This window comes from Gopherus flavomarginatus, chromosome 4 (assembly GCF_025201925.1).
Source record: "Gopherus flavomarginatus isolate rGopFla2 chromosome 4, rGopFla2.mat.asm, whole genome shotgun sequence".
Lineage (NCBI taxonomy): Eukaryota > Metazoa > Chordata > Testudines > Testudinidae > Gopherus > Gopherus flavomarginatus.
The window spans coordinates 5,582,506-5,603,026 of NC_066620.1; the positions used below are offsets into that span (position 1 = coordinate 5,582,506).

General features: G+C 42.0%; 2 protein-coding genes across 4 annotated transcripts in view; one reads left to right on the forward strand and one right to left on the reverse strand.

Annotated features, from left to right (window-relative positions):
• Positions 1 to 19,592, reverse strand: part of XRN2 (5'-3' exoribonuclease 2) — a 496,353-nt gene extending 476,761 nt beyond the window's left edge. Inside the window, exon 1 of the mRNA XM_050951290.1 lies at positions 19,588 to 19,592. The gene's annotated coding sequence lies outside the window, so the exon portion shown is untranslated. The remainder of the gene's footprint in view (positions 1 to 19,587) is intronic.
• The window catches only part of RALGAPA2 (Ral GTPase activating protein catalytic subunit alpha 2), a 309,497-nt gene that overhangs the window by 780 nt on the left and 288,196 nt on the right, over positions 1 to 20,521 (forward strand). The gene's annotated exons all lie outside the window — the stretch shown is intronic.

The window sequence follows — 20,521 nt, forward strand, 5'->3', positions numbered from 1 at the left end:
GTTAAGCTCTCAGGTTTATTTATTTTTGTTATAGTGGCACGTAAAGCCCCCAAATCAGGGACCCATCTTGCTAGGCACTGAACGCACATATAACAAAAAGACCTCCCTTGCCCCAAACAGCTTATAATCTAAGCATGAAGATGAAGGATGCCACAAGAAGACTGGGGAGGGGGACCTCAGTGAACACATCATAGTCTCTCAGTAAAAGAAGTAATTAGTTAAAAAAATTGCTTTGAAATCTTTTTCTTTCTCTCAACTCCTCCCAAAAAGTGAATTATCTCTGTTTGACTGTGTGAGCATTTTCAGAGAATGGGGAAAAAACTGCTTTTGTTTCTTTCTCAGTTTTATTTTTGTGGTTTAAAAAAACTACCTTAGTTTCATATAAGTTAATCAAAGCGATTGATTTTTTATTTCATTCCTGATTGTAGCCATACTATATAATAATCAAGAAAAACTTATTTTCCAAATAAAATCTACTGAGTAGTGTATACTGAGGCAAAACTTAAGCAAGGGGATAGTCTCCATCCCATTTTCTGTTTTACTTGTAAATATTGCAGCTGATACTGTTATGATTAATGTCTCTTACATACATTTAAGCAAATATCTTAAATTCTATTAGGATAAAAGGAAATGTCTGCTTTATAAAATCAGAATTCAGGATGTCTTCACTGTAGTCCAAACTATTATTAGAAAAGGACACAATAGGATGGGTAAAACCTTTCAGGATGTTCCAGGAAATGTAACAAGATTATATCTAATTGAAGTGAAATACAAATCAGTTATTCAAATCGCTTTAGTGACATTTTGATGGAATACTTTATTCTTACACTAAATTAACCTGTGAGTATTATGTGAACGTGGTTTAGGTGGAGATTGACATAACAACAGAGTAAATAAAACTTGAACGCTTTTTAAAATTAAATAACTTATTTAAAAAAATAAATTTTAAATTAGATATTAATTTGATAACCTACATTAAGGCCTAATTTACTATAATCTATTAAAATAATTTAAATTTAAATAAAACAAAAATATTCAAGCAGTACAGGTTTATTGCCAAAGATTTAAAGAAAGTCAAACCACTGAAGTGGTGGCTAAGCATCTGGAACCAGAACTTGCTGAAGTGCTAAGACCAGCTTTTGACAACAGTAGCCTGTTCTGCAGGTACAGAGAGAATATTTTCTTCATTTCAGTTCATTGAACTAGTTTAGTTCAGTAGTTAGCTTATTCAAAGTTGATACACCAGTTGGGAATTGAAAAGGTAGGAAAACTTGTTTTCCTCTTTCAAGCTATGAATAATGAAGAGGTCCAAGAGGATGAGATCTACTAGGTCTAAAATCTTTAAGCAATTAGTTCAGTTCACTATAGTTAATATTTAATTGTTTAATAAATCAGTTAGCTTTAAGTACAAAATGCGTTTTGATAAACTTATTTTATACATGTACCCAGCACTTTAAGGTATTTTTATTTAACTAATGAACTAATTTTAAAATGCTGTTTTATGCATTTTTTATTGAATTCCAATTTCCTTTCCAAATCTAGCTTGATACAAATCATGAGTAAAAAATTAATAATCTTGTACATAAATGTCATCCACTATTTTCTAACATCATAAAAATGTAAAACCTAAGAATCTGAATAAATGTGTATTCAGCTGTGTAGATGCTTAAATAAATGCTTATAGTTTTAGTGTATCATTTTGGTTAGCAAAAAAGTACCAAATTTAAAGTAAAGATTATATTTAGTTGCATATGAACGCGTTTTAATGATTATAATCGTGAACCAACTTTCTTTAGGAAAATAACTAAAAATGCAAATACAGCACAAAATCAAAATCAGTTATTTAAATAGAGATTTCCTGCTTGCTGACTTAAATCATGATTTAAAATGGTGATTTAAATCAGTCCACTCTGGAGAACAAGCCCAACGTTTTTCCTCCCAGTGACTTAAAATAATAAAATCCAAAACAGCCCTTGCAGAGTTAATTTCTTGTTGTGTCATATCAGTTGTATGGAAACAGTCTATGTGCTATGAAGATGTCCTTGATAAAAGGCACTATAGAAAAAACGTTTATAGTCCATTGATTATAGTTCTCTGAAGTAAAAGATTTTTCCCAAATAGAGTCTTGTGACTTTCTGTACGTTCTGAACATGTTCTGTTTATCAGTATATAGAGAGTTGGCAATATTAAAAATAAAACACAAACCAAGGTAACCAAATTCGTGTAAACGTTTTGCTTGTTTGCTTAGTCATTCTTTGATTACATTTGATTCTCACTCAGCCAAGAACATGAAAACATGCATCTTGGTTTATACGATAAGTAGGTGACATTATTACAAGGGGGCTAGTTACTCTTGATATCGACCTAAATAACTTAAGCTACTCGTAGGCTAGAAATTTAATTTTTATTTATTTATATTTATTTAATTTATAATTTTAATAGAAAATAAAAGTTTATGTAATTTTAAAAAGAGTGACAGTTGCTAAGAGTAAACTACACTGTCAATCACAAAATCCAAGCATATAAAGCAAGGAAATTAATAGTTAAGAATTAAAAAAAAAAATACTGCCTAGATGAATGCATTCTCATCCATATAAAGAAATTTCATCACAGCACAACCCTAACTCCAACCCATGGTTTGCTGGGTTTTTTTAAAAGATTTTTGCTATCTTCATTTCATTAGAGTTTTCTTTCAAGGGATAGTCTTAAATGGGAACTATTATTAGCTAATATGTATCAACTGACATTTGAATTTTTTTTTGAAGTACTTATAATAGTTGTGTTGCGGGAATAAATTTGACTGTCATTTTAATATTGATAACCATTAGTGATTAGTAAAATAATGTATAAATGTGAACTTGCATTAGAAGCAGGTCAACATGTGTCATTCATCTCAAATATAAAATTCTATTTTTTAAAAAAGGGTTTTGTATGAGTGTATTGGCGAAAGAATAGTATTTTTAGATCAGAGTGAAGGTTGTTGTGAGTAAATGCATTTCTTTATACTTAACAAATAAACACTTTCTTATTATGTCCAGTGTAAGATTTGAGGTACTTAATTTTTCATTTCCTTTGTTTGTTTTTTTTGTAAATAATGTGGTGATAAACTGCGTTGTTATTTAACAGCCCTAATTGTTGTTTGAAACAAAGTTGCTGGGTTTTTTGTTTTTGTTTTGGTCTTGTAAAGGTTTTGGAATTTCATAAGGTCTGTTTTGTTTGAAGCATTTACTTCTGTTTTTAGTGTTTTCCTTTATCTACACAATAGGAAATATAAAGAAGTGGGATGGGACGAATCACCAGATTAAACTAAGAGCTGAAAATGGTTCTTTCAAAGCCTGTCTCATTTGTTACACGCCTAACAAGATATATTCTTTAGGTAGCTAAAGTAACAAAACATAGATGTGCAGCATAGTCTAACTTCATTTCAGATATTGTTTAATCAGCAAATCCTCAGATCCAAAACTAGAACCCACATAGGGTGGTTTTGGTTTTTGTTTTTCTCTTGTTTTTTTGCACAGCTAAAGCCTTCTAGGCAAGTCAATGTACTTCTGTTCCTTGGTTACACCATCTGAAAAATGTGGCGAATGATAATGCTTTCCAGTTAGCTAGTATTTTTTCACTTGGAGACCTTAAGTACTTTACAAAGGCGAGTAAGAATTATTATTGCTATTTTATGTTTGTCTGCAGTACAGAAACTCGAGCCGTTTGTATTAGAAAGCTGCAGTTTGTTGCTAAGAAGTCAATTCAGAGGTCAGCAGTATGTTCTCAGCCCTACCTTAAACTTCTGTGTAACCTTTGGCAAGTCACTTAAGCCCTGGTCAACAAAGGCACTAAAGCACCTAAACTCCAGACTTAGGTGCCTTAGGCTCAGATTTAGGTGCCTAAGACCCAGGTTTAGGCTCCACTCTGATCCACAAAACTCCTGCGAAACCGTTGTGGGTGTCTAAACTCATTCAGAGCCTAAGGGTATGTTTAAACTTGTGCTTATGTCAGCAAATGTTTTGCCGCTCAGGGTGTGAAAAACACACACCCCTGAGCAACATACGTTTTGTCAGCATAAGCGCTCGTGTGCACAGCAATATGTCGGGAGATACTCTCCCACCGGCATAGCTACTGCTACTCATTGAGTTGGTTTTATGATGTCCTATCGACATAACGTGGCTACACAAGCGATCAAGATGTATTGGTACAGCTCAGCCTCTGTAATCTTGTAAGTGTAGACATGGCCTAATTTTTCAGTGTAAAAGTTCTCTAGATACCTATGTGTCTACCTCATGCCCAGGCTCCCGTCCAGTAGGTGTGCTCAGGGGCTGCTTACCAGATCAGGCCCCATTCACAGTCTGGACGCTGGATAAGAAAGTGGTGGTGAGCCGCCTTATAAGGTTTAGCTCAGTGGTTAGAGTACTCACTTAGGATGTGGGAGACCCAGATTCAATTCCCCCCTCTCTGCCAGAAGTGGGGAGAGGATTTTCACAGAGGTCTCCCAGCTTTCATGAGACTGCTTTGACCACTGAGCTATGAGCTGTTCTGTTGTGGGGTTTCCTTAGTCTCTCCTGTTGAAGCTGTTCCACTATGGATAAATAATTTAAAGTGATTGGGATGGGGATTGGATCCCAGTGGGTGCCTTAACCACCAGACTACATAGTTAATCTCTTTCCCTCCAGCGATTGTAGATAAATACTTGAATGACTTTGTAACCTGGTGGTTAGGGCACCCATCTTGGAGGTAAGAGACCTAGGGTCCAATCCTGCTGCTCCAATAACTTTTTAAATGCTTTATCCACAGTGAAATGGATAGAGCAGGAGAGAGCAAGAGGCCCTGCATCAGACTATCCCATAGATCAGTGGTTAGAGTACTGTCCTGAGAGCTGAGAGATCCCTGTTTTAAATCCTTTCTTCCCCCTCTGTCTGAGGGCAGAAATGAACCTTGTTCTCGGATCTCAGGCAAGTGCTCTAACCACTAGACTAAAAGTTATAAGGTTGGCACCACCTCTATCTTGTCTGGTCATTTTATGTGGAGCAAGGTAAGACAAATAACTTACTCCTGTAAGAAACTACTTAGACACCTAAGCCACCTGACTGGAGGAAAGGGATCCCTGCGTATGGGTTGCTCAGCAGAAAGAGGTGCCTCTCTGCAGCTTGGAATTAGGCACTGAATGCTGTGAGAAGGGTGGGGCTTACAACACCTCTCTTTGGCATTTTCCATTGGCTAGTTTATGCAGCTCCCTGCCTAGTGTTCTGGTTTTTGTGCATTGCATTCTAACATGCCTATCTGTCACCATTCATTATATATGGAGTGTAGGCTCCTACCTCAGGTCTTGTGGATTCCATTGTTCTGTGATTTTGTTTTCTAGATGCTTAAAACTTAGGCATCACAAAAAGCAAAAAAAGCAAATCATTCTGGGATGTATTAGCTGGAATGTTGTAAGGAAGACACAAGAAGTAATACTTCTGCTCTACTTTGCTCTGATTAGGCCTCAACTGGAGTATTGTGTCCAGTTCTGGGCACCACATTTCAGAAAGGATGTGGACAAATTGGATAGTCCAGAGAAGAGCAACAAAATGATTAAAGTTCTAGAAAACATGACCTATGAGGGAAGATTGAAAAAATTGGGTTTGTTTAGTCTGGAAAAGAGAAGTCTGAGAGGGAACATAAGTTTTCAAGTACATAAATGTTGTTACAAGGAGGAGGGAGAAAAATTGTTGTCCTTAACCTCTGAGGTTAGGCCAAGAAGCAATGGGCTTAAATTGCAGCAAGGGTGGTTAGGTTGGACATTAGGAAAAACTTTCTGCCAGAGTGGTTAAGCACTGGAATAAATTGTCTAGGAAGGTTGTGGAATCTCCATCATTGAGGATTTCAAGGACAGGTTGGACAAACACCTGTCTGGGATGGTATAGATAATACTTAGTCCTGCCTTGAGTGCAGGGGACTAGACTAGATGACCTCTCGCGATCCCTTCCAGTTCTATGATTCTATAAGCACAATAACAAAGAGGAGTCCAGTGGTACCTTAAAGACTAAAAGCTTTATTTGGGTATAAGCTTTTGTGGGTAAAAAACCTACTTCTTCAGATATTTACCCACAAAAGCTTATGCCCAAATCTGTTTGTCTTTAAGGTGCCACCGGATTCCTTGTTGTTTTTGTGGATACAGACTTAACACAGCTACCCCTCAGTTATAAGCACAATAGCATACAGCATAGTGGTCAGTAAAGAAATAAAAGAAAAACAAGTGAACCAGGAACAAAATTATCTACTCTAGTTCTTATTAGATTTAAGAGCCCAATATCTCTTTTTATTACTCATTTTTGTTTTTGTCCGTGGTCCAATGAGAACTTACCAGTAAACTCACTCTTCCATAAAGTGGAACCAGAGCATCTTGCTCTGCTAATCTTTTAAGTTTAAGGGGTAATGAGAGAGAGGATGTGTTTCCATCTCATGGTTAACTAATTTTTGTTAGTGACATTTAGAGAGAGAGAGAGAAACATTTAAAAATTTATTTCATACTCTACAATGTCAGCCTGAGGAAATATTTAAATGGAAGTTTTAGAAAAAGTTTCCACTAGTTAATTTTTATCAGTGGGAGCCATAGTATAGGTAATGCGCCAGATATATTAATCATGTTTACAATAGTGTTCCAGTGGTAAAAAGTGTGAAAGATACCAGTGTGGCTGACTGTTTATCAGTATCAGGGAGGGATCTTCTTCTAAAATTCCCTAGTGTAGCTAAGGCCCAAGAAGTCCTCTGTAAAGTCCTTTAGTCACAGAACAAATAAAGAATGGATAGTAGCAATGCAAGTTTTCCCTCACTACCCTTCTGGTACTCCTTACTTGAAGGGATCATCTCTGTTGCAGGGAATAGTTTAGTTTCTTATCTTGTTAAATCAGTGTTTTTCTGAGACTGACAAGGATTGTCTGTGGTTTATGAGCTTATATCCACCAAACTGGGTTGAGACCACCAAACTAATTTCAGTTTTCATTAAATGAGTTTCTGTGGATAGTGGCTTTTGATCTACACTATGCACCTTTTAGTGAGACATCTGTGCCGCTAAAAGGTGCGCAGTGTAGCCGCTCTTTGTTGACAATGGAGAGTTCTCCTGCCGACAAAAAACTTCAACCCCCAACGAGCAGCGATGATAGCTTTGTCGGCAAGAGAGCTCTTCCGCTGACAAAGCGCTATTCACACTGGCGCTTTTTTGCCATTCGGTAGCGGGGTATTTTTTTTCACATACCTGAATGACAAAAGTTTTACCGATGAAAGTCCAGTATAGACAAAGCCTTAGAGATGGGAGACTTTCTTAGGAAAATGTAATTAACCCAGGATTGTGAAAACCTAGTGGGTTTCTATATGTTTGGGATTTTTTTTTTAAGAGAGAATTTCAGTCCAATAAATTTTGTCATATTTATTTCATGCTGAAGTTTACCTGATCATAACATGTATTTAAAAGGGGTGCTTATATTAGAAACATTGGACTGCAGTTTCAGTAATGATAACATTGAGTTTCTTATGTGTTAGGAAATAATGAAAAAGTTTCAGAATAGTTTAGAATACTGAGGGGAATGGCAATGGTTTGAATCACTGGTGATTAGAGGGGAGTTTTGCCAGTGGATAGAATCAACTGCCTTTATTTGTTGGAGAAGATTTGGAATTACAAACTTTTAACAAAGCTAAAAAGTAGACATGTCGAGAAGGTGGGCAGGGTGTCTAATAGCATGATTCTGAATAAAGCTTGCAATCTTGCCTTTTATTTTAGTCTTCAAATGGTTGAATTCAGTAGGTGGTTGTTATTCTAATTGTAGTAAATCTGAAAGCTGCTGATCAATAATAAGTGTTTAGATATGTAAAGTCAGTTATCTACTAATGCTTTACAATTGAAGGGAGTGGTAGTAAAGGAATTGAATGGATTGAAGTGATGAAAATAATTCTAAGGTGAAGGGAATATTGTTAAAAGTTAAGCAACAAGAAGGTTGGTACTCAGCATTAAAAAAGTGAAGAAAATCTATTCCTTTCTTTGTATTCTTAAAGATCAAATAAGATACTTAAAATTTCCTTCAGTATTGAAATTGAAGAAGAGAACATTGAGCTTGATCCTTCAGGTGCTATGTCTGATGCCTTAATTGAAATGTGGCCATGACAATGATTTTATGTCTCTGTTCTGGGTCTTCTGCACAACTCTTCATAATCAGTTTCATTGAGAAGCTGTCTCTATTCATCTTTGACACCCAGAAATGACAACAGAATAAGAAAATCCAGTGATTTTACACACACTAGTGCTTAGAATTTTGTTTACATCAATTGTTCATTTGCACCAGAACTGACAACTTGTGTGCTGAATTTTAGCAGAACCTTAATTATACTGGAACTGGCTGTCACTGGTGCAGTGAAAAGAGAGTGTTGCTGTTGAATGCCCTTTTGACCTCTTGTCATTCAAAGTTGCAAATTGTTTCTCTGTACTCTGCAAGAGAATTTTAGGAACAAAATAGTTTTGGAGGAAAAGGATGTAGCTATAAAAACGTATGCTTATCTCAGAATAACAATAATTTTGTGAGTGGTTATCTGCCCTGTTGTTAATGAGTTTATTTTTTGATTAGGCATTCCACCCTTCACTGCCCCATGAATAGAAGGGAAAGTTTTTTTATGATCTCATCTCTTTCATGCGAAATCCTGTAAATGGAAGCCTTGTTTTCTACTAGCTGTTGTATTTAACAGAAGGCATTCAGAGAGAGGAATAAAACATTTAGTTTGCAAATTCAAGACGTGTATTTGTAGGAAACAATTGGCACATAAAACACTTTTCATGGGTAGATCACTTTCATAGTACAGACAAACAACAAAAAACTTGGCCCTTCAAAATGTACAAATAGCAAGTCAACAAAAACTATTATTTTACATTCTGAAATTGTACAATGTTGTGGAGCTGTCTTTTTCCAATTAGTCTCTGTAACTTTGATTAAAATAAGGACTGGCCCCTTGAGAAATGGCACCATAATAGAGAGAAACGTGGAACAACAGAACATGTATTATTTACCATGCTGTTATTCCCAGTGCATTGGGTTTGGCCTACCATGACCAGAGTGGATTAAAAATTGATTAAATAAAAAAACTTGTTTAAAAAAATTATATATATGTGTGTGTGTGTGTTTATGTATATATCTATCTATCTGCTTAAAATTAAATTTGAAATTATGGCCTGTTTTATGTTCCATTAACATAAATAGATAAGATATTGCATCAGCAATTCCTCAAATTTTAATGAGTTAAAGAGTGCTGATGCTTTTTTTGAATTACATACAGAATTGGAGTGAAACATCTCAAACTTTTGAGGTTAACTCAAGCGTTATAAATATGTCACAATGTCACATACTGCATTAAGTATTCTATTTTCAATCTTTACAATGCGGAAAATGCTGGGGTATTTGCATTTTTCCAAATATAAGTACTGTACTTTCAGTTTTTGTTGTGCAGAAGGGGTTCCCTGAGGGGGTTGTGAGGTTATTACATGGGGTGTCGTGAGCTGTCAGCCTGCATCCCAAACCCCTCTTCGCTTCTAGCATTTATAATGGTGTTAAATATATAAAAAAGTGTTTTTAATGTATAAGAGAGAGGTTGCACTTAGAGGCTTGCTATGTGAAATGGGTCACCAGTGCATAGGTTTGAGAACCACTGCTTTAATCTCTGAAGACTCATGGTGATTGAGGGAGGTCCCAGATGACTGGAAAAAGGCTAATGTAGTGCCCATCTTTAAAAAAGGGAAGAAGGAGGATCCAGGGAGCTACAGGCCAGTCAGCCTCACCTCAGTCCCCGGAAAAATCATGGAGCAGGTCCTCAAGGAATCAATTCTGAAGCACTTAGAGGAGAGGAAAGTGATCAGGAAACGTCAGCATGGATTCGCCAAGGGCAAGTCATGCCTGACTAAACTAATTGCCTTCTATGAGGAGATAACTGGGTCTGTTGATATGTTATTCCTAGACTTTAGCAAAGCTTTTGCTATGATCTCCCACAGTATTCTTGCTGGCAAGTTAAAGAAGTATGGGCTGGATGAATGGACTATAAGGTGGATAGAAAGCTGGCTAGATTGTCGGGCTCAACGGGTAGTGATCAACGGCTCCATGTCTAGTTGACAGCTGGTATCAAGCGGAGTTCTCGAAGGATCGGTCCTGGAGCCGGTTTTATTCAATATCTTCATTAATGATCTGGAGGATGGCATGCACTGCACTCTAAGCAAGTTTGCAGATGACACTAAAGTGGGAGGAGTGGTAGATATGCTGGAGGGTAGGGATAGGATACAGAGGGACCTAGACAATTAGAGGATTAGGCCAAAAGAAACCTGATGAGATTCAACAAGAAGAAGTTCAGAGTCCTGCATTTAGGACAGAAGAATCCCATGCACTGCTACAGACTATGGAGTGAATGGCTAGACAGCAGTTCTGCAGAAAAGGACCTAGGGGTTACAGTGGACGAGAAGCTGGATATGAGGGTTTTCGACTTCTCGAGGGCTAATTTTAAAGAGTTAAGGAAATTAGTTAGGGAAGTGGATTGGACGGAGGAACTTGTGGATTTAAATGCAGAGGAGGCCTGGAATTACTTTAAGTCGCAGCTGCGGAAATTGTCGGAAGCCTGCATCCCAAGAAAGGGGAAAAAAACCATGGGCAGGAGTTGTAGGCCAAGCTGGATGAGCAAGCAACTCAGAGAGGGGATTAGAAAAAAGCAGAAAGCTTACAGGGAGTGGAAGAAAGGCGGGATTAGCAAGGGAAGCTACCTTGGTGAGGTCAGAACATGTAGGGATAAAGTGAGGAAGGCTAAAAGCCGCATTGAACTGGACCTTGCAAAGGGAATCAAAGCCAATAGTAAAAGGTTCTACAGCCACGTAAATAAGAAGAAAACAAAGAAAGAAGAAGTGGGGCCACTATACACTGAGGATGGAATGGAGGTTAAGGATAACCTAGGCATGGCCCAATATCTAAATAAGTACTTTGCCTCAGTTTTTAATAAGACTAGTGAGGAGTTTAGCGATGATGGAGGGATGATAAACAGGAATGTGGATATGGAGGTGGATATTACCGCAACTGAGGTAGAGGCCAAACTTGAACAGCTTAATGGGACAAAATCGGAGGGCCCGGACAATCTCCATCCGAGGATATTAAAGGAACTGGCGCGTGAAATTGCGAGCCCGTTAGCGAGAATTTTTAAGCAATCGATAAACTCGGGGGTTGTGCCGTACGACTGGAGGATTGCTAACGTAGTTCCTATTTTTAAGAAAGGGAATAAAAGTGATCCGAGTAATTATAGGCCTGTTAGCTTGACCTCTGTAGTATGTAAGGTCTTGGAAAAATTTTTAAGGGAGAAAGTAGTTAAGGACATAGAGGTCAATGGTAATTGGGACGAATTGCAACATGGATTTACTAAAGGTAGATTGTGCCAAACCAATCTGATCTCCTTCTTTGAGAAGGTGATGGATTACTTAGATAAAGGAAATACGGTAGATATAATTTACCTCGATTTCAGTAAGGCGTTTGACACGGTTCCACATGGGGAACTGTTAGTTAAATTGGAAAAGATGGGGATGAATATGAAAGTTGTAAGGTGGATAAGGAACTGGTTAAAGGGGAGACTCCAGCGGGTCATATTGAAGGGTGAACTGTCAGGCTGGAAGGAGGTCACTAGTGGAGTCCCTCAAGGTTCGGTTTTGGGACCGATCTTATTTAACCTTTTTATTACTGACCTTGGCACAAAGAGCGGGAATGTGCTAATAAAGTTTGCGGATGACACAAAGCTGGGGGGTATTGCTAACACGGAGAAGGACAGGGATACTATTCAGGAAGATCTGGACCACCTTGTAAACTGGAGTAATAGTAATAGGATGAAATACAATAGTGAAAAGTGCAAGGTCATGCCTTTAGGGATTAATAATAAGAATTTTAGATATACATTGGGGATGCATCAGTTGGAAGCGACAGAGGAGGAGAAGGACCTTGGGGTATTGGTTGATAGCAGGATGACTATGAGCCGCCAATGCGATACGGCTGTTAAAAAAGCAAATACGATTTTAGGATGCACCAGGCGAGGTATTTCCAGCAAGGATAAGGAGGTGTTAGTACCGTTATATAAGGTGCTGGTGAGACCCCATCTGGAATATTGTGTGCAGTTCTGGTGTCCCATGTTCAAGAAGGATGAATTCAAACTGGAACAGGTCCAGAGACGGGCTACTAGGATGATCCGAGGAATGGAAAACCTGCCTTATGAAAGGAGACTCAAAGAGCTTGGCTTGTTTATCCTGGCCAAAAGAAGGCTGCGGGGGGATATGCTTGCTCTATATAAATATATCAGGGGGGTTAACGTTAGAGAGGGAGAGGAATTATTTAAGTTTAGTACTAATGTAGGCACGAGGACGAATGGGTACAAACTGGATATAAGGAAGTTTAGACTTGAAATTAGACGAAGGTTTCTAACCATTAGGGGAGTGAAGTTCTGGAACAGCCTTCCGAGGGAAGTAGTGGGGGCAAAAGACTTTTCTGGCTTTAAGACTAAGCTTGATAAGTATATGGAGGGGATGTTATGATAGGATAGTTTAATTTGGACAATTGATCTTGGATTATCACCAGATAAGTCTGCTCAATGGTTTGCGGGGAGATGTTGGATGGGATGGGAACTGAGTTACTGCAGAGAATTCCTTCTTGGGTGCTGGCTGGTGAGTCTTGCCCACATGCTTAGGGTTTAGCTGATCGCCATATTTGGGGTTGGGAAGGAATTTTCCTCCAGGGCGGATTGGCAGGGGCCCTGGAGATTTTTCGCCTTCCCCTGCAGCGTGGGGCATGGGTCGCTTGCTGGTGGATTCTCTGCAGCTTGAGGTCTTCAAACCAATTTTGAGGATTTCAATAACTCAGTCCTGGGTTAGGGGTTATTATAAAAGTGGATGGGTAGGGTTCTGTGGCCTGCCTTGTGCAGGAGGTCAGACTAGATGATCATATTGGTCCCTTCTGACCTATGAGTCTATGAGCGTGCCATTGTTGCAGGAAGGCTAATAGCATTTGGACTGTATAAGTAGGGGCATTACCAGCAGATCAAGAGATGTGATCATTCCCCTCTATTTGACATTGGTGAGGCCTCATCTGGAGTACTGTTTCCAGTTTTGGGCCTCACACGAGGGATAGCTCAGTGGTTTGAGCATTGGCCTACTAAACCCAGGGTTGTGAGTTCAATCCTTGTGGGGGCCATTTGGGGAACTGGGGTAAAAATCTGGGGATTGGTCCTGCTTTAAGCAGGGGGTTCGACTAGATGACCTCCTGAGGTCCCTTCTAACCCTAATATTCTGTGATTCTATAAGGATGTGGAAAAATTGGAAAGAGTCCAGTGGAGAGCAACAAAAATTATTAGGGGGCTGGAACACATGACTTATGAGGAGAGGCTGAGGGAACTGGGATTGTTTAGTCTGCAAAAGAGAAGAATGGGGGTGGGGGATTTGATAGCTGCTTTCAACTACCTGAAAGGGGGTTTTAAAGAGAATGGATCTAGACCAGACCTGCACAACTCGTAAAGCGGCAAGGGCCACATTACTCCAAAGAAACCCCCCGGACCCATGGAAACACACACACCCCCCAGGACCTCCCGGCCCAGCGGAAACACCCCATCCCAGCACCACCCAGCCCTGCAGAAACAAACCCTCCTTCTCCAGCGCCGCCACGCCAAAACAGTTGTGGGCCAAAAAGGATGGTTGGCGGTGGGGAGGTGATACTTGATTTTAAATCAACCAGGGACTCTGTCATAAACAGATAGCTAAGGGTTAATGTCTCTTTCACCTGAAGCACCTGACCAGAGGACCAATCAGGAAACCGGATTTTTTCAACTCTGGGTGGAGGGAAGTTTGTGTCTGAGTCTTTTGTCTGTCTGCCTGCTTTCTCTGAGCTTTGGAGAAGTAGTTCTGTTTTCTAATCTTCTGTTTCTAAGTGTAAGGACAAAGAGATCAGATAGTAAGTTATATGGTTTCTTTTCTTTGGTATTTGCATGAATATAAGTGCTGGAGTGCTTTGATTTGTATTCTTTTTGAATAAGGCTGTTTATTCAATATTCTTTTAAGCAATTGACCCTGTATTGTGTCACCTTAATACAGAGAGACCATTTGTATGTATTTTTCTTTCTTTTTATATAAAGCTTTCTTTTAAGACCTGTTGGAGTTTTCTTTACTGGGAAATTTCAGGGAAATTGAGTCTGTACTCACCAGGGAATTGGTGGGAGGAAGAAATCAGGGGGGAGATCTGTGTGTGTTGGATTTACTAGCCTGATTTTGCATTCCCTCTGGGTGAAGAGGAAAGTACTTTTTGTTTCCAGGACTGGGAACGGAGAGGGGGAGTCACTCTGTTTGGATTCACAGAGCTTGTGTCTGTGTATCTCTCCAGGAGCACCTGGAGGGGGGAAGGGAAAAAGGATTATTTCCCTTTGTTGTGAGACTCAAGGGATTTGGGTCTTGGGGTCCCCAGGGAAGGTTTTTCAGGGGGACCAGACTGTCCCAAAACACTCTAATTTTTTGGGTGGTGGCAGCAGGTACCAGGTCCAAGCTGGTAACTAAGCTTGGAGGTTTTCATGCTAACCCCCATATTTTGGACGCTAAGGTCCAAATCTGGGACTAAGGTTATGACAGGCTCCCAGCTGAAGAGGTGGCTAGGAGCCCTCAGGGTCAAATTAAAGGGCCCGGGGCTCCAGCAGTTGGGGGAATCTGGAGCTTTGCGGGGCTGGGGCAGGGATTTAAAGGGCCCAGAGCTCCTGCTGCTGAGGGGAGCCCGAGCCCTTCAAATCCCAGCCCCAGCCCATCCGCTGGAGCCGCCGCCAGGATTCAAAGGGCTCTGGGCTGCCCGTGGCGGTGGGGAGCCCTGAGCCCTTTAAATCTCAGCTGTGGCCGGGAATCTCTGCAGGCAGCCCAGAGCCCTTTGAATCCCGGCCGTGGCTGAGATTTAAAGGGCTCAGGGCTCCCTGCAGCTGTGGGCAGCCCAGAGCCCTTTGAATCCTGGTCGCGGCTGAGATTTAAAGGGCTCTGGGTTCCCCACGGCTGTGGGCAGCCCAGAGCCTTTGAATCCCGTCCGCGGCTGGCAGGGCTGGCTTTAGGAAGTGTGGGGCCCAATTCGAAAATTTTCAGTGGGGCCCCGGCAAGGATGACTGGAAAAAAAAATGTAAAAAAAAAAAAGCCTTTCATTTCTTAGCGACTGGTTCCCTATAAAAAGTTCTGCCACAGTATGTATTTTTTGTACCAATAGGGTTACCATACGTCCATATTTTCCTCCCGGATGGTGATTTAAGAACCAAAAAGCCTGACATGTCCAGGAAAATACAGATGTATGTTAACCCTACCTAAAGTTCTTTTTTAAAAAGATGGGTTTGAACTAGAAATGAACTCTGCCACTCCTTGAGGGTGTGCTAGGGTGCACATGTGTGGGTCTCAGCTGCTCCCTGCCCACCTCATTGAAGCAGGTGTGCAGGATTACTTCCCTGGGAACTGCAGGGCACCAGTGGACATGGGGCTGGCTGGAGGTGGGGTCTGGCTGTAGGCTGGGCAAGGGGTGTGGGGCAGGCTGGAGACGAGGTGTGGGGTGGCTGGCTGGCTTCAGGCAGGGCCACGGGGGGGTGCGGCATGGGTTGGCAGGGCTGGAGACAAAGGAGTGCGGGACTGGCTGGCTTCAGGCAGGGGTTGGCTGGAGGCAGGGAAGAGGGTGCAGGGCTGGCTGGAGACGGGTTGGTGCAGGGCTGGAGACAAGGCAGGAGGTGCGGGGCTGGCTGGAGACGGGCTGGCTGCGGGCAGTGAGTGCAGGCAGGGCAAGAGGTGCAGGGCTGGTGCGGGCAGGTGGTGCAGAAGGGGTTGGCTGCGGGCAGCTGGTGCAGGTACAGGGGGTACAGCCCATCCTGTATGGTGAGTGCCTCCTCCTCCTGCCTCCCCCACCAGGGTAGCAGCAGCAGCCCGGGGCTCAGGGGCTATTTAAAGGGCCTGGGGCTCCCCTGCTTCCACTGGCGCAGCCCTGTAATTAGCTGCGGGAGCCCTGGGGAAGTGGTGGGGCTCTGGGAGCTATTTAAAAGACCAGGGCAGCAGAGGCAGCTGGAGCCCCCCCTCCCCCGCTACCCCAGGGCTCTGGGGGTATTTAAAGGGCCCGGGGCTCCCCTTCTTCTACCGCCCCAGCCCTTTAAATAGCCACGGGAACCCTGGGGAAGTGGTGGGGCTCCGGTGGCTATTTAAAGGGCCAGGGCGGTAGAAGCGACGGGAACCCCGGACTTTTTAAATAGCCCCCAGAGCCCCACAGCCCTACCCCAGGGCTCCAGCAGTGGTGCTCCGGTGGCAGTTTAAAGGGCCTGGGGCTCCAGCCCCTGCTGGGAGCTCCAGGCCTTTTAAATTGTCCCGTGGGGAAGCTGGGCCACCCCGGTACAGTGCACTGGCTTTTGCCAGTACACCTTACTGGAGCTTGGGCATGGGGCCCTCTTAGAGGCGGGTTGGTTCAGGGGAATTTGTTGAATTGGCCTAAAGCTGGCCCTGGCAGCTGAGATTTAAAGGGCTCTGGGCTCTCCATGGCTGCAGGCAGCCCAGAGCCCTATGAATCCCGGCCGCAGCTGAGATTTAAAGAGCTCTGAGCTCCCCACCGCTGCGGGCAGCTCAAAGCCTTTTGAATCCTGCCGCGGGCCGCACAGTGAGCCTCCGCGGGCCGCATGTTGTGCAGGCCTGATCTAGACTTTTTTTCAGTGGTGGCAGATGACAGAACAAGGAGTAGTGGTCTCAAGTTGCAGTGAGGAAAGTTTAGGTTGGATATTAGTAAAAACTTTTTCACTAGGAGGGTGGTGAAGCACTGGAATGGGTTACCTAGAGAGGTGGTGGAGTCTTCTTCTTTAGAAGTTTTTAAGGTCAGGCTTGACAAACCCCTGGTTGGGATGATTTAGTTGGGAATTGGTCCTGCTTTGAGCAGGGGGTTGGACTGGATGACCTCCTGAGGTCCCTTCCAACCCTGATATTCTATGATTCTAATTGCTTTTGATTTCAGCTTTAGTGAGCACATCAGAGAGAGAGAGTATTTTCTTCATTTGAACTAATTCATTAAAAGTTGACAAACTGTTTGGGAGTTAAAATAGCAGGCAAGCTTTTCTTCTGGTCTCTAAACTAAAACCAGTTGGGAGAGGATGAGAGCTAATTCTAAAAACTTAGAGGACATGGGACCACATTTTCAAAAGTATTTAGGCACTTAAGGATGCAGAAAGATGCCTAGTGAGATTTTCAACAATCTGAATCTTGAGATGCTGTTGAAAAATTCAGCCAATAGTGATCAGAAGCAATATGGCAATCCATTAACTACATGTAGTAGTTCCTATGTTTAATAAGTTTTAAAAATGTTTTGATAAACTTATTTCTTTATGTATGCAGCCCCTTAAGGTAGCTTTGTTTGTTCTAATTAAATAATCGTAATGCTTTTTTGGCTTTTTAATTGGATTCCAGTTTCCATTCAGAAGCAGCTTGACACATGAGTAAAAATTATCTAGGAAATAAATGTCATTCACCATTGTCTAACATAATAAAAAGAAGAAGCTGAACAAATATATATTGAGCGATATAATTGCTGAAATAAATGTGCATAGATACAGTGTATTGTCCCAGTAAGCAAAAAGTATCAAATTTGGGGTAAAGTCTATATTTAGTATCAAATTAATAACATATTTTAGTTGTTATATCAATCAGCTAAATGGAATCTTACTTTAGGAAAATAACTAAAGAATACAAATGCAAAACCAGTATATCAATTATTTAAATAAAGGTTTCCAGCTTGGTAATTTAAAACAGTGATTTAAATAATTTTGATTTAAATCAATCCTCCCTGACCATGATTTTTAGACAAGTGTATACTACTGCCTTATTGCATACTGGTGATGATCCTTGACTTTGCCACTCAAGCATATGGTTTTATGGTAAATGTGAGTGAGGGTGAGTTGAGTCTGTGATGTGCTGAGAGATTTTGTATTGATTTGTGCTTGTGGCAAATGAGGCACATCTTTCGCTATCTGCGTTTGGGGTTCTTGTGCGTGCTGGTTGTGTGATTAGTTTTGAAGAACTGTGGCAGTTGAGCCAAGTAATCCACCATTTGTGCATTCCCCCTTACACAATCAATGAAACTATTGCATATATATTAGCTGTAGAGTAAGAGTGGTGATTGGTGGAGTTACTTCTCAAAGGTTCTCAACCTTCTTTTACCCAGGGGTCCTGTAAATTTAAATAGACAAACCTGCGGACCTCCAACCAGAGGTGATGCGAGGGGAAGGGTCATGTGAGGTCACGTGCTCCCCCGATTTTTGCCTTCCATTGGGCTCTGCTCCCTGAAGTGCTGATGTAGCAGGGCAGAGCAGTGGTATGTCTCCTTGGCTAGCTGTTGTCTGCTTGTGGAGTCAGTGGCCGAGGGGTAACCTCTTCTGAAGTGACACTGCAAGTTTTGGTAGTGCTCCCTCCCTCCCCTAGCCAAGACAGGCTGTGTGGCCTACTGAAGTGAGTCAAGGGATGGAGGAGATGTGGCACTCAGGGCTGAAGCCCAGTTTATTTTGGCAGAACCCTTGAAACTGGCTCACTGACTCCCAGGGAGCTATGCATCCCCGGTTGAGGACTAGTGGACTAGGACTCTTGTCATGGCTTAGTTACATGCCTTAGGGCTAGTCTACACTGGCAAAGCTAAAGAGCTGCCGCAGCAATGCTTTAACGTGCCTTGTGTGGCTGTGACACAGCGCTGGGAGAGAGCTCTCCCAGGGCTCTAAAAAATCCACATCCATGAGGGGCGTAGCTCCCAGTGCTGGTGCACTGTCTACACTGGTGCTTTACAGCGCTGAAACTTGCTGCACTCGGGTGTTTTTTTTTTCTTGGTAAAGGTGTAGTCAAGGTCAAGACTCCAGAGAAGAAAATTAAAAAAAAAAAAAAAAAAAAAAAAAAGATTTTGAAATCATTTCCAAAGCAACTGGCAGTCTGGATTTGGCTGCCTATTGACTACCCCTACCTTAGAGTGACACACAAGTCAGCAGTCCTGAAATCTTATTGTATAGCTAGGCTGTAGTTCTGCGTAAATAAATGATAAAGATTAACAGACTTTTATGGTGATACCAGTTTTCCTGATCTACACTACGAGTTTGTCGTATTTAGCAGCGTTAAATCAAATTAACCCTGCACCCGTCCACACAATGAAGCCATTTTTGTCGACATAAAGGGCTCTTAAAATCGATTTCTGTACTCCTCCCCGATGAGGGGAGTAGCGCTGAAATCGACTTTGCCATTTCAAATTAGGGTTAGTGTGGCTGCAATTCGACCCCATTGGCCTCCAGGAGCTTCCCACAGTGCACCATTGTGACCGCTCTGGACAGCAGTCTGAACTTGGATGCAATGACCAGGTAGATAGGAATAGCCCCGCAAACTTTTGAATTTTATTTCCTGTTTGCCCAGCGTGGAGTGCTGATCAGCACAGGTGACCATGCAGTCCCAGAATCAAAAAAAAAGCTCCAGCATGGCCCGTACGGGAGATACTGAATCTGATCTCCGTATGGGGAGATGAATCTGTTCTATCAGAACTCCATTCCAAAAGACGAAATGCCAAAACATTTGATAAAATCTCCAAGGCCATGATGGACAGAGACCACAACAGGGACTCAACACAGTGCTGCGTGAAACTTAAGGAGCTGAGACAAGCGTACCAGAAAGCCAAAGAATCAAATGGATGCTCACGGAGGGAGGGGCAACTGTAGCTATCCCACGGTTCCCGCACTCTCCGAAAACCATTTGAATTCTGGGCTGATCTCCCAATGCCTGAAGGGTCAAAAACATTGTTGCTGGTGTGTCAGGGTATATGTCGTCAGCCCCCCCCCCCCCCGCACCCCTTCCGCTCCCTCCCTTTGTGAAAGCAAAGGGAAAAAAATAGTTTCTCACCTTTTTTCAGTGTCACCGTATGTCTACTGGATGCTGCTCGCAGACGCAGTGCTGCAGTGCCACACAGCAGCATCCCTTTCCCCTGCCTTGTGGACGGCAGATGGTGCAGTATGACTGGTATCCGTCATCGTTGTCCCGTGGGTGCTCCTGGCTGGCCTCGGTGAGGTTGGTCCGGGGCGCCTGGGCAAAAATGGGAATGACTCCAGGTCATTCTCTTCTTTAAGTTTTGTGTAATGGAGATTCAGTCCTGCCTGGAATATCATGCCAGATGGAGGCTTCTGCTTCAGGCTGCTCTCTGTCAGCAGCACCGTGTGGTCGCGCCTACCCCTTGCTACCAGGGCTCACAATCAGATACTTAGACCTCTACATTTTGCTGCAAATAAAAAAAACTAAGCTGCTGTTTAGAACTGTCCCCCAACATACATATCCTGGGACATTTTGTATTTTACCAGTGTCAACCACGCACAAATGGAGCTTCAGTCCTGCCTGTGCTTTTATCCTAGTGCTTTTCAGGGTACATCTACACTACGGGATTATTCCGATTTTACATAAACCAGTTTTATAAAACAGATTGTATAAAGTCGAGTGCACACGGCCACACTAAGCACG